The sequence below is a fragment of the Ixodes scapularis genome, unplaced genomic scaffold (assembly GCF_016920785.2).
Source record: "Ixodes scapularis isolate PalLabHiFi unplaced genomic scaffold, ASM1692078v2 PGA_scaffold0__279_contigs__length_252992795, whole genome shotgun sequence".
In the NCBI taxonomy this organism is placed as follows: domain Eukaryota; kingdom Metazoa; phylum Arthropoda; class Arachnida; order Ixodida; family Ixodidae; genus Ixodes; species Ixodes scapularis.
In genome coordinates this window covers 95454705-95464995 of record NW_024609835.1, presented here as the reverse complement: position 1 = coordinate 95464995, position 10291 = coordinate 95454705, and the positions used below count along the sequence as shown (strand labels likewise).

The window sequence follows — 10291 nt, the reverse complement described above, 5'->3', positions numbered from 1 at the left end:
CGTGCTTCAGCGCGTTACTCTCCTGGCAAGGAAGCGGCAGAAGCATTGCTGCAACGGAAAAAGGGTAGCGCAAGTGACCGACGACCGGAATGGCAAAATCTCGACACGCGGGGCTATTGTTCCCGAGCGTGCCAATAGCGAGAGTGACAGTCACGTTTTATGCCTCAACGCGGGGATCCTAAAGCCCGCCATTTTAACAACTATCCTATCCCTCAATTTTTCGTCGGCCACCCCCGCATTGTAAATTGCAACGTGACTGGCACTCTCGCTATCCGCGCTCGGGAAAAATGGCGCCGGCTGTCGCGATTTCGCCACCCCGATTACTGGTCAGTTGCGCTACTCGTTTTTCGTTGCAGCTGTACTAGGCTAAGAATTTAGCGACGAAAGTGGAAATACTGAGGGCCTTAAAGGGCGGCGTCTTTCGACAACTTATGGAAAGTTACGACGTCAAGAGAAGCACTTTGGCCACGTACGTAAAAATTTTGGCCGATATCCTACGGGCTTTTGAGAACGAGAAGTTCAACGCGAAAAGAAAGCGGCCTTGGAAGGTGGTGCACCCGAAACTAGAAGAGGCCTTGCTGTGCTACATTGTCAGCGCACGGGATGCGTAGCTTCGACAGTGCGAGTGCGGTGGAGCACTCGACCGCGCTAAGGAAAGTTGCCGTCTTCGCCCAAGTGTCGTCCAGAAAGCAGGCGGTAATAACATATTTTTTCTCAAAATAAAGGTTTGTCACAGGGCAACGTTTTCGCGCAGCTTTCTTTGTCCTTTCGATATTTCTACTTTCGGTTAATTCGGACATTTTTGCCGGTCCCATGAGATCCGAATTAACAAGGTTTTACTGTAGTGGCACAGCAGATTCTATACTTGTTTTGCTTCAATCTTTGTATGGGGGACGCTGTAATCCAATTCTACTCATCTCTGATGTACTAGATAGCACCATATTTGCAGAGATAGTCTTCAGATTTTGTAGTTCCAGCAAAATATATTTCAGCTTATAAAATATTTGTTATTTGGCTTGTAAATTTTCAAGCAGATCTAGATTGAAGGCAGCAAATATCTTACCTGCAGTCATGGTATGTGTCCGAAGTATATCGCATTAAAATAATTGACCCAACCTCTTATTTTTGTTTTCAGTGCCTCTAGCGAATTGTGGATGCTAGGATTGCTTTTGTTTGTTTCACATAATCTACAACACTTTTTTCATCTTTATACTCGGTGCAGCCCTTGCCGAACGGAAGTTAGCATCGACTAGGCCAATTCGTTCCTGCATCATCAGCCATGCCGAGGATCAGGTCCATGGCAGTCTGCGAAGGTTGTTGATGGTAAGCTGGCTTATATATACAGCTGTGTAATAGCAGCTTGTCCTGGATGACAATTTGAAATGCGTGTTTATGTTTTAGAAAGTGAAATTTGCATGGGCATACTCGCAACGTGAAACCTCACCAAGCCTGTTCTGATCTTTCATCCTTTTGAGATTTCAGTACAGCCGTTTCTGCTGCACACATACTGCCTACTTTGGCCAAGTAGAGACTTGATCCATATGAAGGTAAGCAGGTGATTATCAACTGCTCAGTGCTGTCCCTGGTGACGTTCTCTCCTTATCAGATGACTTACCATGCTTGGTTCGCAAGGCATTTTAAAAGGAGAGCAAGTCCGCTGGTGCATGATGCTCCCAGTACTGAACAGTCGACGATCGCTTGTTCACACTCGTAAAGATAACGACTGTACTTCAAGCTCGGCAAGTGTGACACTTATGTGATTCAGCCAGTGGCTGTGCAGTATAAAACGCGCCCAATTGGCAACTTTAATGCAGTCTCGTGTAGTCCCATTGATGTTTTCTTTTGGCATGCATGATATGTGTTCACACTTTTTTTTCCCTCGCTTACCGATAGTCCTTAGCTGTCTGCAGAGAGTGAGTGTGAAACATGCCAACAAGCCTCTAAAGCAGTATGCAGTGCAATTTTGTTCTATTGTGCAAGCGAGGAAGAAGACTGCTCGTTTGGCTGTTGAGGCTGTGACATAGACATTAGATAGTTTTATCTGAGCATTACCCGCTCCACTCAAAAGGAAAGCACCTGCATGCACACAACGCTCAGTCAGCAACGACCAACCGGAGCGAAGATGCCGATGAGAAGACAATTCCTGCACCCCTATGGCCACTGCCGACTGAGCGTTACGTGCATGCCTGGTTAATTTCCCGCTCAGTGGCTGAGCTGAGCGGGCCGTAAAAAGCGCTCAGCTAAAACTTTTTCTGATAGGGGGTGGCTGACGCATAGATATTTCAGACAGAGGGATAGCCGACACTGCTCACATCAATTCTCAGTGTGAGCAGCTCTCATCGCAATACGGAAATTATGATTAAAACTTCCTCTACCCGTTTCTGAAGGTTTTGGAACATGTGCTCCTGGCAGTATTGTCGGGCTAGACATCATTACACCCAGATCCACTCTAATAAATTCTAAGAGGATGAAGTCAGTTGCCACATAACTTGTGCAAAACTAAATCTGGAACTCACTCCTCCTTCCTGTTTTCCACTGTATTGAGAACCTTGTCCCAGTATGTGATGGGTATGTGAAGAAAATTGACCCGATAAACAATATCACTTAGAAAATAGATGTCCCATACATATTAACCTGCATCTACCAGCCACTGTACACTACCTCACTACTGATTTGGTATCTTTCAATTGATATTCCTGAACTGTTCACACCTGTAGACATCTTAATGATGATAATGAGGGAATGTTTCATCTCATGGGATGTCATATGCTTAAAGTAAGTGAGGCTTGCGGGCATTTTAAAGGGCTAGCAGGGGTGGTCCAGCTGCGCCAATTGCGCCATTTTGATAAATTCTCCTCTACCTGCGCCTTGCTGCGCCTAAAGACACAAATTGCGCCAAACTGCGCCAAACCGCGCCAAACTGCGCCAAAAAGGGCTAGTCGGTCCGTGAACAAATCCTTTTTTGGAAGAATGGCGTTTTCGGCTGGCAACCCGGTGGGAGTTTTATTTTCTAGGCTAGGTGGCGCAAGCTGCCGCCCGATATAAAGGGTAGAGCCGTTACCATAGCCATCACAATCCAATTCAGGTTTCCGGCCCAGTGGCATTATTGCGCATTATTGTTTTGTTGCGACCGTTTTGATATGCGGCGTTGTGGCTGTTCATTTCTGCATCGCCACTACTAGGTCCTCTTGAAGATGAGCCAACATGAGTACTTTTTTTTTCTGCATGCGCGTTTTAAGTTACAGACCCCATAGTAGAAATTTGCTCGGACGCTCGTTCACCGGCAGACCAGCGGCATCAATACCGAACGTGGTACTCTTTTCGGTCGCGTGGTCGTTGCTTGATTTCCTTGTTGCGAATTGTTGTGTGTTCCTTTTCATGTCAAATGCCGTAAACGATTGGTCACCCCTTGGTTGTCATACTGTCGCACTGCGTGCGAACTCAGAATAGAGCTTACAAACATGTTTAATGAATCGCTATAGTTTCGGATTCTCGGACGCCTTGAGTATATTTATCACGATCACGAAAAACAGGTCGACTTACAATTGTGTAAATACATATTCACCGCGGTAACTTTCAAGTTTGTAGATCATGGCAAAAAAGTTTTGGCGTATTTTCTTGGTTTGTTTAAAATTGTAATTTCGTCCTTTTTTTCTAGAGCGAAGCACCAAGTTTAAAGACTCAATACTCAGTGAGGTGGACTGAAATAATGATTTAATTAGTCTCTGGTGCAAAAAGGGGACTCACAAAACTGATGCATTTTGCGTCCTCTGCAATTCATCAATTTCCTGCGCACAACATGGAGTAGCTGCCATCAAACGTCACGCAGCATTGAAGAAACATGTTGAAGCTGCTGCAAGGCACAGAGATGAAGACGGAAACCTTCAGCCCCCCAAATTGGTGCTAGCCGCATTGGATTTCTCACAAGGTGCAAGGCGCTGACTGAGCTACCGAAGAGAGGGCTTGTTTGTTTTTTCAGTGACGGGCCTAACGTCATGAAAAGCGTGAGGAACAAGCTCCAAAATGATATGCCATCAAGTTTGGTTGACATCAACAACTGCAACCTTCACAAAGTCCACAATGCTTTTCCAAACGGTCTCGATGCGTTTGGCTCGGATGTTGAGGACGTCGTCCGAAACATTTACTACTACTTCAAAAGCACTGTTTGTGCTGAAGCCCTCGGAGAATGTCAGGAGGCTCAAGGGATTGCTTCTCATGTGTTTCTGCGTCATGTCTCCAATCGCTGGCTCACACTTCAAGATCCACTGTGTCGCGTCCTAGAACAATTCGAAGCGCTGAAGTCATACTTTCACAAGGCAAGCATGACAAAGCAGCGAGTGGACACTCAGAATCTTCACAGCAAGCTTGCCGCAGCATTTTCAAAGAAAGACCTTTATGCCAAGGTGTTGTTCTTGAAGAACTGTGCCGAGCTTTTTTCTCGGTTTCAGACACTGTTTCAGAAGCAAGAGCCCTGCTACACATACTCCACGCGGAGTTGCTGTCTCTAGTCCAGCGAATCCTCAGCCGTTGTTTGAGGAGTGCAGCCTATGTGGACAAGAGTGCGGAGGAACTGAAGAAACTCGATGTGCAGGACTCTACCCTGTGGAAAACCAAACCAGAAGTGGGTATGGACACTGAGCAGGCGATGCTGAAATGGGATCCAGGTGAAAAGAAGCGGTTACTTCTTGGGGCCCGTGCCTTCTACTTGGCTTGGTCGAAAGACCTCCTGCAGAAGCTGCCCGTTGACAATAAAGTCCTTCAGCACACAAGTCTCTTGGGATTGCAGCCCAGCGACGTGGAGTCAGAAGTCCGATCCTTGCGATACCTTGCTTCCCAGCTGCCTCAAGTGCTTGAGAGCGACCACGTGTCATCACTGGTCGATGAGTGGCATCTGCTGAGATGTGACTCTGCTAACAGCCTTCAGTTGATGGAAGATGGACGGACCGACACTCGTTGGGCTACAGTATTTCAACAAAAGTGCGCAGCTGGTCAGCAGAAGTACCCACTGTTGTCAAGGCTAGTAAAAGCGCTGCTCTCTCTACCTCATGACAACGCGGACTGTGAGCGAGGCTTCAGTGAGAATAAGCATCTCCTTGAAGGCCGAGCCTCATTGTGCATTGCGAGCATCAACGGATTGCGGCAAGTGAAGACCTACCTGCAGAGGTATGATGGAGATGCCACAAAGGTGCCCCTGTCACCAGACCTTCTGCGAAGCGTCAAAGGAGCAAGAGCCTGGTATGAGGAAAGAATTGGAAGCAGAGTGGCTGACATGAAGAGAAAAAAGCCTGACAGCGCACAAGTTGAGGCTGACAACTCGCATGACAAGCGCTTAAAGAAGCAGTTGGAGGAAAGGGCTATCTCGTGCCGTGCGTTGCTGAAGAGGGTGGAAGAGACCATTGGTGCAGGACTGAAGTGCCAAAGCTTGGATAAAGTAGAAGGTGGCCAAACTATGTTAGCTGAAGCCAAGGCTACTTTGTCACGCACTCCTTGCGAGCTGGACGAACTGAAAAAAAAATGCAAAAAGCATTGAGTCAATATTTTTTTTTCACCTGTGATATATAGCCTACAGTCAAAAGGCAAGAAGTATTAAGCAATATTTTAGTTTTCATCTGTGATGTTTTGTTACATAGTTAAGCTTTAGCTGCAAGAATGTTCTGTCATAAATAAAATGGTTTTCTGATGGTGAGTTCTTTTCTTTGTAAATTACTATATGAAATTCAGATGTTCGTGACACAAACAGACATATATATATATATGGGGGGTGAGGTAAGATTGACAAGGGCAGCCGTAATAGTAAAGACATGGCACAGAACTGCTCTATGTTCATGCTGCTCCAAAATGTTTAGTTTTCCTGATACCAAGGTGCTCCAAAACGAGCTTTTCCCTGCTCCAAAAGGGGAGTTTATGTGATTCCAAAATTGTGTTTTTCTTGCTCCAAAAATTGCTCCGAAACCTAAAATGGCTGGACCACCACTGGGGCTAGGGCATGCTGATAATATATACTAGTTTTTGTGTAAGTCGCTATTTTTTATTTCATGAAGTCTGCAGATGACTTTTAGTCGTCAAGTTGCCATTATGTGGGAACCGGGGTGTCATACTCTGCAATGCATTACATGTTTACCTGTGTCTACCCAATCTCATTAATATGTGTACAACGGTGAGCTGTATATGTCAAGGATATGATTTGTCATTGTCTCAGTAATGCTAATGAATCGCTATGTTTACCTAAAAATGCTGAATGTGGATATCGGGGACTGCACACCTATCGTAACAAACGTCAGTGTTAAACAACATGCCAACTACTCTGCCAAGCTCGCCCGTCTCTCCACATGCCCTTTTGAATTAAAATAGATGATTTCCACAAGCCTTTCTCTGAAGTGGGCCTTTTTCATACAAATAGCTGACCTTGATTATGAGATAACTGGACCATTTTCGCCCCTTGGTCATCCAGTGTGTTGTTACAGGTGTGTCCCTTAGGGATTCTTGTTTTGATATAGTTTCCAGATTGAAAATAAAATAAAGACAATTAGTGCATTAGCTACAAAAAAATTTCCTTTTACATGGGCTGCTTGTCTCATGCCCCTCACCCCAGTTTGGAATTTCTGGATTGTCACGTCCAGCTGGTATTGATTTACCCTGTCATTCTACTGTGGTGTCAATTCTCTTTACAGGTGCTGTAATGAAGGACTTGCCTTCTCGGGTGCATGGTCGACTTGCATCACAAGCTGCATGAGAAGTGTGAAGAAAATTTCCTAGGCCCGTGACATGCAGCCTCTTTCATTCAGCGCGCTCCTCTGGCGACAAGCGCATGATTACCAGCCGACTGTAGCTTCACTGCAACTGACAATAAACAATGACGGTAACAATTTTGTATGTTTCATTTATTGTTTACACACATTACGTGTTAAAATAACCCCTGTTATGAACTACATCATTTCTATCCAGGTGTGAATTGCACACAAAACCAAATGCTAGCATGGAAAACAAGACAGTGAACTGTATGGTTTTAGCCGGCTAGCCTGGCGTCTTGCTGGTATCTTGCGGTACTGCTGGTACTATGCCGGGGATTTGTGCTGGCAGCAGCCCGGGAACTCGCTGGGAAAAAGACCGGGAACTGTATGGCTTGAGGCCGCTAGCCTGGGGTCTTGCTGGTATCTTACCGTATTACTGGTACTAGGCTGGGGGTTTGTGCTGGCAGCATCCCGGGAACTCGCTGGGACGCCCAGTGCCGGGCGTCCCAGTCAGTCCCAGTCGCTGGCCAGTGACTGGCAATCTCACTGGCCCGTTGTCGCCCCACGGGGCGTTTCCAGCGTCGGGCCAGTAGGATCTTGCCGGCAGACCGGTACCGCCCCATTCCCAAACCAGCGAGTTGTGCTACTTGGGGACCGCTTGTCGTTTCCTGGAACATGGTTCTATATTGTCGGACTGAAAAAAATTGTGTCTAGGCTCTAGGAATCTTAACAAGTAGAATTAAAAACTATACCGATACACGTGCAAGAATGAAGTGGTGCACTTGATTTTAACCGCGCATTTATTCTTTAATTGTTTTCATTTAAGCTCGGTAGTTCATGTGTAACACAGGCGTGAAAGCTGGGCTTTTAACTCCTTTGAATGTCGGTCTAAGACGTGATAGCATCGAATAACGTTGTGATAAAAATGGTTGTAAAAATGTGTGATATGGACCGTCCGAAATTATTTTAACGTGCCGAAATGACATGGAATCTTTCACTGACCGTCAAACTAATCTCGTCATAACCTTGGAGCATAATTTGGCTGAAGTATGTTGTCCATGTTAGTTTTAACAGGTAAATATTGCCGCGCGCAGACTTGCAGAAGGTTCTCGTTTATTCTTGCTGCGAACATAACTTCTATCGTTTATCCCTGCTTTTGTTGTTCTAGAAAGTGCGTGTTCATTCTCGCCCGACCGCCGCTACGCTCCAACCTTCCCCGCCGAATCTTCGAGATAGTGACTCACTCTATATAAGAGGCCGCCCGCGACCTTGTCTAGTCAGTCTCGCCCAACGTTACTAGAACACTCAGTTGGGAAACTCGCCGTCGGAACCAGGGCCGCTGGCGTCCACTGAGACCAAGCTAAATACAACAACAGCGCCACTCTTTATCATTTGTTTGTACTGTGGTCACCTCTAGCATTTAGAAAGCATGTTTTTGCGTAAAATAAAACGGAAAAGACTCTTTTTATATGAAAGTTTTTGGAGATTAGTACAAAATGGACGGCACGTGATGTTTTTATAATCTTTAGTTTGCAAGGTTTTGCCGAACAATTAATATTGTTTTTATACAACCATGCCTCAGTGGTACTCTCAGGTAGCGCGTCCCGACCTAGGTGCATTGTAGCTTCGGTAGTAATTCGCGGCGCGTCCGCTGGGGAGACGGGGGTGGCACCCCTGTAACGTGCAGTTCCTCGAGTGGCCGCTGCGGGAGTGATGGCGGCGTTGTGTTCGCCATTAGCTCGGTTCTGGTGGACAGATTGGGACCACTTTTCCGGAGCAGTCTCTATGGCACTTTCCCAACTGAGTGGTTCTAGTAACGTTGGTCTCGCCTTAGCGTTCGATCCTGCTGTTTCGCCGCCATCGACGCCTGCGACGCTATCATTTTCCTATTCTGTTATTTGGGCACAAGTTTTCCTCATTAAACGTTTAGTTTCTTTAGTTATTCTTCGCCTCATTATTTGTCTTTCGTGACATTTTGATGGAGGTGCTGGGTAGTCATCGTAGGGATGTTCCTCCTCGGCTTCTGCGGCAGGGGTCCGGATCCCGGGAGTTGGACTTCGGTACGGCGGCTTGCTCTGGCGTCGGTGTCTTCCGCGAAGGGTAGCCTTCCGGGGCTGAGCACCTCACTTGGCCGGTATGTCTTCGGAGGGGTACGCTTCACGGGCACAGAATGCGATACCCCACACCTCTGAGTCCGGAATATCAGAAGACCTCTCTTCGTGGCCACCCAAGACAACGCCGCCTTCGCAGTTTGACATCGACCCAACCCTGCCTACCCCAGAATGACGACAACTCAGTGACCTTCTCGCCAAGTTCAATGAGTGCTTCTCCACGTCGTCAAAGGTGCGCCAAACGACCGTTGCGAAACACCGAATTGTCACTGAGGACAACGCGCTTCCTGTCCATCGGTCGCCGTACCGTGTCTCTGTCAAAGAAAGAGAAGTCATCCAGAAGCAGGTTCAAGAAGTGCTCGATGACAACATTGTCCAGCCCTCAAGCAGTCCGAGGGCTTCACCGGTAGTCCTGGTGAAAAAGAAACACGGGACTCTTCGGTTCTGCGTGGACGATCGCCGACTAAACGCCGTAACGAAAAACGCGTCTACCCGCTGCCAGGCATCGACGACACTCTGCCACGCATCGACGACGGACGGTTGGTGGAGGTGCGGGGTATCGCATTTTATGCCCGTGAAGCGTACCCCTCCAAAGACATTCCGGCCAAGTGAGGTGCTCAGCCCCGGAAGGCTACCCTTCGCAGAAGACGCCGACGCCCGAGGAAGCCGCCGTACAAAAGTCCAACTCCCGGGATCCGGACCCCTGCCGCAGAAGCCGAAGAAGAACACCCCTACGATGACTACCCCGCACCTCCACGAGGCCCGAGACTTGTCAAGCTTCATTCTACGGCAAGGCGTACACTTCAAGAAGAACTTCGGAAGGAGTAACCTTGCCTGTCTGCTGGTTGTTCCGGCCAGCCTGCGAGAAGAAATCTTTCAAGCATGCCACGACGACCCGACGGCTGGACACCTTGGCTACAGCAGGACGCTCGCCCGCATTCGTGACAAGTACTACTGGCCGAGACTCCCGAAAACCGTCCATCTTTACACACGGTCGTGCCATGAGTGCCAACGACGTAAAAAGCCTCCCACAAAGCCAGCAGGACTCCTGCATCCGATATCTGCCCCGACTACACCCTTCCAGCTGGTCGGAATGGATTTGCTTGGGCCGTTTCCAACATCGACGCAAGGACACCGGTGGATTATTGTCGCGACCGATTTTCTTACACGGTATGCCGAGACGAAAGCCCTTCCATCAAGAACAGCGATGGAAGTCGCCAAGTTTTTCGTCGAGTCCATTCTCCTTCGACAGGGCGCACCTGAAGTGCTGATCATAGATCGAGGGTCATCTTTCCTGGCACAGCTGACTCAAGAGGTACTTCGGCTCAGTCACACCAGCCATCGACGAACCACCACTTATCACCCGCAGACCAACGGCCTAACAGAGCGGCTGAACAAGGCCATCGCCGACATGGTCTCCATGTACTTCAACGTGGAGCACAAGACGTG

General features: G+C 47.7%; 1 pseudogene; it reads left to right on the top strand.

Moving 5' to 3' along the window:
- The first annotated feature begins 3799 nt into the window (after positions 1-3799).
- Positions 3800-5530, top strand: LOC121837070 (annotated as a pseudogene).
- Positions 5531-10291: the final 4761 nt, after the last annotated feature.